The sequence below is a fragment of the Lissotriton vulgaris genome, chromosome 7, assembly GCF_964263255.1.
Source record: "Lissotriton vulgaris chromosome 7, aLisVul1.2, whole genome shotgun sequence".
Classification (NCBI taxonomy): Eukaryota; Metazoa; Chordata; class Amphibia; order Caudata; family Salamandridae; genus Lissotriton; species Lissotriton vulgaris.
In genome coordinates this window covers 800,054,699-800,062,764 of record NC_141695.1, presented here as the reverse complement: position 1 = coordinate 800,062,764, position 8,066 = coordinate 800,054,699, and positions in this window count along the sequence as shown.

The following is an 8,066-nucleotide window of genomic DNA, read 5'->3' as shown; positions in this document are numbered from 1 at the left end:
AATCAGGCAGGCGTATAGCGCTACGATACCGATTTTCAGCTCAGCAAAGCGCTATGGCAGTCAGGCAGGGGCAATTGGAGCGACCGTTTCCTGCGAAGTAGGAGAGGTCACAGGGGATCAGCAGGCAGGCGAGCCTTCTCAGTCCGTGGGAGGGAGGGGCGGCTGGGAGGCGGGAGGCGGGCTGGATGTGCTGCTTCAGGCACAACAAACAAAATGGTGGGGAAAACGAAACTGAGCCTGGGCGAGATTGGGGCACAGGGAGGAGGGACGCTGAGGGCAATGGCACCGGCACAAACAGAAAATAATTCTTCAATTCCCAAGCAACACCAATACAATCTGCGCGCTAGCTGCAAATGCAGAACCAGAAGATTACAGATGACACGAAGTGCACGCCAGCAGAATGTTATTTAAAGACCCAAAAGTGCACGTTTTCAAGGCGCCAGCAGTGGCAAGCAAAACAAAGCGGCATTATCCCTAATTATCCTACCCACAGCAAGTATCTTGGGTTAACAGTAGTCGGAGACCATTACCAGTTCAAAGTGCTGCCATTTGGCCTCAAGTCTGCCCCAAGAATCTTTACGAAATTTCTAGTGCCGGTGGCAGCCTTTCTCAGAAGACGAAAACACCAAGTATTTCCATACCTGGACGATTAGTTAATAAAAGCACCATCGGAAACTTCAGCTCAGACTTCAACTATGGCATGCATACAGTTGTTGGCAGAACTGGGGCTCACTTCCAGAAAGATCTCATTCATAGGTGTAATTCTGGACACCTTAAAAAACAAAGCATTTCCCTCCACAGAAAGGCAATTGGGACTCATAACTCTAGCCAAGGAGTTCAAGAGAAAAGTGTCTTTCAGTTTGCAAATACAAATCGCTCCTAGGGACGATGTCCTCGTGCATACCTCTCATTCCTGTTTGCCGTCTAAAAATGCGTCCATTTCAGGAGGAGCTGGATGTACAATGGCACCAGGCCAAGGGATCCTTTGAGGACAAAGTAAGTCACGCCAGCTATGCTGCAGGCAGTAACATGGTGGGCCCAAAGTAGAAACATCTCAGTGGGTCTTTCCTTCCTTACCAAACCATCTCCATTGGTAATTACCACTGACTCATCTCTGGAAGGATGGGGGGCAGTCCTCCAGGATTTACAGGTCAGCGGTCGATGGAAACTGCAGGAACAACAACTTCACATCAACTTGTTGGTGCTAAGAACAGTAGGCTTGGCGCTGCTGGCTTTCCTACCGAGAGTTCAGGGAAGGTCTGTTTTAGTGCGAACAGACAACACAACCACGATGCACTATTTCAACCATCAGGGAGGCACAAGATCACTCTTCCCTATCGCGGGAAGCCCAAAAGATATGGGAATGGGCTAAAGAACACGGAGTATCTCTAAAGGCGGTGCACTTCTGGGAGATCAGAACATCAAAGCGGACATCAGCAGACAGAAATCGACCTGCCAAGAGAGGGAACTCATCCAAGACATATTACTAAGAGTCTTTGGCAAATGGGGAGTACCGACAGTGGATCTGTTTGCAACAGCACAGAACAAGAAATGCTGGTTCTTCGCAAGCTGGCATCACCAATGGGGATCGTAGGGGTGGGGGGGGGGTGTAGTGTTTTCGATGGCATGGTCGGGCGTCTTTGCCTATGCCTTTCCACCGATTCCCCCTCCTGCCGCGGGTGCTTACAAAGATGAAAGAACCGTGCAGGATAATACTGATAGCCCCTTGGTGGCCCATGCACCACTGGTTCACAGAGTTGCTCCTACTGTCGGAGAAACGTCCAATACGTCTACAGCCAATACCCAGCACTCTTGACTATGGCCCAGGGGCAGGTGCTTCATCCAGACCCAAAATCACAGCGATTAGCGGCCTGGCTCCTGAAGACCATGAATTTCACCAATTAGAGATTTCGGCAGAATGCAGGGTTATACTATCAAAGGCAAGGTCTGAGAGCGCAAATAGAACGTTTAGGATGAAGTGGAAGAGATTCTGTTTATGGTGCAAGGAAAACCATCTTCCTTCTCTGAATTCAGCGGCACATCCGATCATCCCATATATTCTGATGCTAGCAAAATCTGGTTTGGCCCATGCTTCTATCAAGGTGCATCTGGCGGCAATTTCTCTATATAGGAGATCTTCATCGGGTCCATCTCTATGGTTGGAAAGAATTATAAAACAATTCATGAAGGGATTGAGGGTCTTTTCCCTATAAGGCCTCCACCACCGCTATGGCAGTTGAACATTGTTCTAGCCCAGTTGATGAAACAGCCCTTTGAACCAATTTACAGGGCGGATCTTAAATTCTTCTAATGGAAAGTGGTCCTTCTAATAGCTCTCACTTCAGCCAGGAGAGTGGGGGGAAATACAAGCGCCCACAATTCAGGAACCTTTTCTACAGTTCAGAGAGGACAGGATTGTCTTCAGGACTAATCCCAAAAGTACCAAAAGATTTTCCTCTGAATGAGCCGTTTATCTCTTTTTTTTTTTTTCTTCATCCTCATCTCACCAAAGGCATTCGCAGGTTTAACAAGCAGATTCATCCGTTTCTGGGTGACGCCCAACGGCTCACTGCGTCCGTCTAGGCTCCCAGGCCGTCCTCACGTGTTTCAGGACTGGTGTAATCATAGGATTTTTTGTTTGGGACCGTTCTGGTGTATTATTCATTAATCAGGTGCAGTTGACATGCCCTGCTTATCAAAGGCAGCCAGACACTCCGTGAACTATGTTCCTATGTGTCTCGTTCTAAACGTGCCATTTTGAGGACGGCTTTAAGCCAGTCTTCCCTCCCCGGAGGAGTAGTGGCCTTCCATTTAATACAAATCTCTCTCTGTGCCAGGAGCACTAAATATAGCAACAAGCCCATTTGTTCCTGTGGGAGCACACTGGTAAAATCATTCTTACCAAAAATCACCAGATTCAGATCTACTTTGATGTCATTTTCAAAAATAGATGTTAACGTGTCTCCTACATTTAACCAAAAAATTGCTAACTCCAGGCTTTTGAAAAAGATATGTAAGGCATTGGCAAGACTGTATCTGGGGAATCTTGGCGGCAGGTCGGGAGCAAATTTTGCAATCTTGGCTGGGGTATAATATAGCCTATTGATCACAAAAAAAATATTTTTCTTCGGGGAAGCAGGCTTTATATATTTATACAATGTCTTGAGTGATAATTAAAAAAAATCCTCTATATAAGGCGCAAATGGTGTTTGGTTCCAAACTAGTGTTGGAGAAGGGAGCTTTAACTTCCTCTGCTTCTTAGATTCTTGCATACAAAGAGAGATCTCCTTCTTCCTAGGTCAGGGGTCTTGCAATATCTGCTCAAGTTCCCACCTCCTGGAGATGTCGCCAACTTCTGCCCCATACCAGGATCTTAGTTGTAGGTATTTAAACCTAGAAAAAAGAGGACCTATCTTGGCTTGCAGGACTTCCCAGGGAAGAATGCCCTCTGAATCCACCAGATCCGACCGTATCACCAACCCTGAATTTTTAATCGGTATCACCAAACTATCTCACGGGCAGGGCGGGGTCCCAGGGGAGTTCCAAATAGGGGCGAGGTCAGAAAAATAACTAATGTCCCATATGCGCCTGATTTTATACCAGGTAGACAAAGCAGATTTCAAGATCTTTAGGCGAAGCCGTTTAAAAAGCCTTTGGGCACCAAATTTGTACCTTAACCTTCCCTGCCCACTGCCACCCTCAGCCAACACCATTTCCCCAAGTACCCTGTGTAGGAGAGTAGGGTCTGCAATCCCATGATCACCCAGATTTTTCACTTTTGTTTCACTGGTTTACGACTTTCTCTGGCTGTGGGCCTGCTAATCAGACCCACAGCCTGGCTGTTCTCTTTCTAAATTACGACATGTACCCTAGGTGCATTTACCAATTGGTACTGGGCCACCTTATCAGACCCTGTAACTCAGGGCATGGGTGTACCCAGGGCCGCCAGGGGCTGCAGCATGTATTATGCCACCCCTGGCTGGCCTCCTAAATTTGACACAACTGGCTGCGTGACAGCTGGGGCGAAGTCGTGTAAACACACTTTGCTTTATATATAGTAGCACTATATCTAACCATACAATGGACACTTGAGTTCCTATCAGTCACTCCTATGGCAGGCCTTGACAATCCTGAAGGCAGAGTGCATGGGCTCGTGTGAACTAGGCTCTGGCCCGAGCCGAGCCCGGTTGCAGCTTGCGGAATCAAGACCCAATGGCTGTTCCATGATAACGCGTACCATATCGGTAACTTCGGTGTCGCGTTATCAAGACATGTCGAGTAAGGTGTCATACGAATCGGGGTGCTGCCCTCTCACCAACTCTGGCGACGAGGTTAGCATTCCGCCCTTCTAGAGGGACACGACATGTACGTAACTGTGAACCCCGGTTAAAGTTAACTAAAGCCTCAGCTCCACAAAATGGATGCTGCCACCACAGACACGAGTCTGACCTCCTGCTGCTGGGAGTCCTTCCAGCGAGGAGAGCTTGGACAAAGGGTTTCCTGTCGAGGGCGGTGTTCGCACCATCCCAGACAGGGTTTGTGTATTCTGGGTAGGTAGGGCTTTTGCGAGAAGGTGACTGCGGAGTGGCACCCCGGTGCTCACTACGCATCTGCCGGTTAGAACCAGTTCCGGGGGCGACAGCCCTGGCCTGGGGAAAGTCCGGCAGGGGAGAGGGGTGTAGCTACCCCCTTCCTGGTCCCACCCTTAGGGCAGGACCTAGTCATGTACCCACCCCTTTCTTTAGAATAAAGGCCGGAGCGGGGACCCTTCCAAATTAGATCATCTTTGATTCAAGAACTACTTTCTACGAAAGGACATTCAAGACTCTTCTCAAGATTTCTCCCTTGTGACTAAGGAGTAGTCACCCTGCATCAGCGGGCACCACCTAAGAACTCTGCGGTTTGCTGTAAGTCTTTCCTCAAGGAATCCGACGGCCCAGCTCGACGAGAACCGGCTTCCCTGGCACCTCTGACCTCTACCCACGTCATCAGCTCAGCTGTGATCTGTGGGTGCGACGAGACCTCGAGGGACCGGCCATCATCAGAACCTGCACGCTCTTAACCAGCACGACCTTCGAAGCAATTCCCTGGTGAGTGCTCTGGGGTCCGAGAAGCCCCGACCCTGAGCCGCTCCAGCACCGAAGTGCAGTCTCCCAGCATCTCCACGATCTGCGTGGGGCCCTTCTGCTCGCTGCTCAGCACGTTGTCTGGTCACTAGCCGCTGGCTTGTGCCCTTCTGTGACGACATCCGGAAATCAACCCTGCCGGTCTGGTTGCTCCAGACTGGCCCTAGCTTCCATCTTTTCGAGAAGCACCCCGGACCCTCCTGGTCCACTCAAGACGCCATCTTAGGCCCACCACGTGGCCCTGAGATCTGCCAAGGCTTGTTGTCCCATCCTGGGCCCAGCGACGCCGACAGCATCATCCTTCGTGGGACAGCTCGCACCTCCACCGTGGTCGCCGACAACGCCTCCTGGTCCGTGAGACTGCAGAGCCTAGCGTCGCCCACTCACCTGGTCGAGGTGACGGCCAACCGGTGCCTTCCTGGTACCCTCTGACTACTGGCTAGTAGTACGAACTTGGTCCCCTCTGCTTTCAGGTATCATCAATCTCTGATCCAGGCTTGGATCTCTACGAACTATTCATCACTGGTCGCCGGCCAGCAACTCCTTTTCTTCCGGCTCCTGGCTCGTCAGCGAAGACCCCGACGCCTGTAAGACTTGTGCAGCCGCAGCCCTCGTGGCTAGGTAACTCGGCATTTCGGTGCCTGCATAGCCTCTTTGCTCTAGGGTCCCGAGTCCCTCGCTTCCGACTTGCCTTATCGGGTCCGCCCGAGACCTTAATCTTTCCGTGTCCTCGGACACTTGTTTTAATTGTGCACTTGAAGTATTTGCTAAAGAGATTTGGTTTGTGCTTAGTACCCTGTCCTCATAAAGAGTACAGGGCTGTTGTGATTCTTAATAAATATACTGTTTATTTTCATAACACTTGTGTGGTGTCCTTTCACTGGGTGTTCAAGGGGTACATGTGTGGTAAACAGCTGGCTTAACGCGCCCTCTCGAGTCTTTAGCCTTAGACTGCTCGTATCCACGCTACTAGGATAGCTGGTCTATAGGTTGACTTACAACCAAACACCATAAGGGTCGTTGGAACGATACATAGCGGTCGCTAGAATAGCGAACGCTGCATATCGGGCCAACTTCTCACATTGGTGAGCAGCGGTTGGGATTTGAGCTTGCTGTTGTTTTACCACACGTATCCTAAGAATATCTTGTTGAAAGATCACACAAGTACTGTTAGTACATATAACTAAAGCTTAGAATACTCTGAGTTCTACTGAACCAGCTGTTGTAGCTCCTCAAGGCTTAGCACACCTTGGCTGCAACTCTTAGCAAGGGAACAGTAGGTAAACACGTAGTGTAGGTAGGTGCATCACTTACACCACACTAGAAGCAGTATGTCGGACAAAGGAGGAAACTCTGAGTCTCCCCTTGTGTCAGTCGACCCTCCACAGGTCATCTCCTCAAGATATACTGCGCTTAACTTCCATGAGTTACGACAAGTATGTACCTCTAGGAAGATTAAGAAAGGGGCTAACCCCACCACCTCCTTTCTGATTGGTCTCCTAGAGACTTATGATGCCAGAAAGGCTGAGAAGCTTCTTAGCCATTCTAATCCAGAAGGAGACATGCCTCCCCTCGAGGGAACCAGAGACGATCCTGACCTCATCCACCTCGCAACTGAGAACGAAGATGTGGAGGATGATGAGGATGAGGATCCCTCTGGGGATGAGGCAGATAAGGGACAGGTAGAAGTCGTTAGACTAAGCAGGTCCAACTTAAGCAAACATGATAGTGGTACTGGGGCGCCCCCAGCGCTACTGTCAGGTCCGCTTAACATTGGGAATGGACGAGCCCGATCTCTGTCAAGAGACTCTGGCAGATCCCTTCAAACCAATGGCTCTCGCAACTCTTCGCAAAGAGGGATGACGTCCCCTCAGCGGAGAGTGTACGAAGCGAAGGAAAGGGCAGCTAATCTGAGGATCGAAAGGGAAGAACTTGCCCTGGCCAAGGAGAGGCTTGCCTTTGCGAGAGAACAACAGTTAAGTGGGATAGTCCCCACTGGTGGCAGCAATGTACCTAGCAATAGGGAAAAGAGTTTCGATACGAAACACCTTGGTAAGATAGTGCCCCCCTTTAAACAAGGGGACGACATCCACAAATGGTTAACTGCTTTGGATAGGGCCTGCACTGTGCAGGGTGTTCCCCAGAGTCAGTGGGCAGCTATCTTGTGGCTCTCCTTTGAAGGAAAAGGAAGAGACAAGCTCCTCACCACAAGGGTGGAGGACGCTAACGATTACCAAGTCTTGAAAAATACACTCGTTGAAGGGTTCGGCCTAACCACTGAGCAGTACAGGGTGCTGTTCAGGGATACCCAGAAAACGCAGTCTCAAGATTGGTCTGATTTTGTCGATTGTGCCTCTAAGGCTTTTGAGGGCTGGTTGCTGGGCAGTAAGGTTACTGATTACAAAGGATTGTATAACTTGATGATGAGAGAACAAATTCTAAACAATTGTCAGAACCAGTTGTTGCATCAGCATCTTGTCGACTCGGATCTGACCTCTCCCCAAGAATTGGGAAAGAAGGCAGACAGATGGGTTCGTACGAGAGTTAAACAGAACCAGGGCCAGAATCAAGGTGGTCAGAAGAAAGCAGACCAGAAGGGTAAAGATTCTAAAGGGGAACAAAATGACCAGAAGTCTTCGACAGGTCCCCAACAACCCAAAGAGGGTGGGGGTCAGGCTCCCCAAAAGAAGAAAGAAGGCCAATCCAAAAGATGGTGCCAGTACTGTAAAAGTAAATCTCACTGGTTTAGTGAGTGCACCAAGAAAGGAGGAGGGCAGACTCCTGCCACTGCAGCCCCTAAGGCACCTGTGCCCCCTAGTACAGTCAGCAGTGGTAGTGCGCCCCCCAAGGGTTTAGTAGGGTTAACCCTGGGTTCTGAGGGGCGTGACAACTTAGTTGGCACACTCACTCAGGCTGTCCTTGTCAGTACAGGGGACGTGG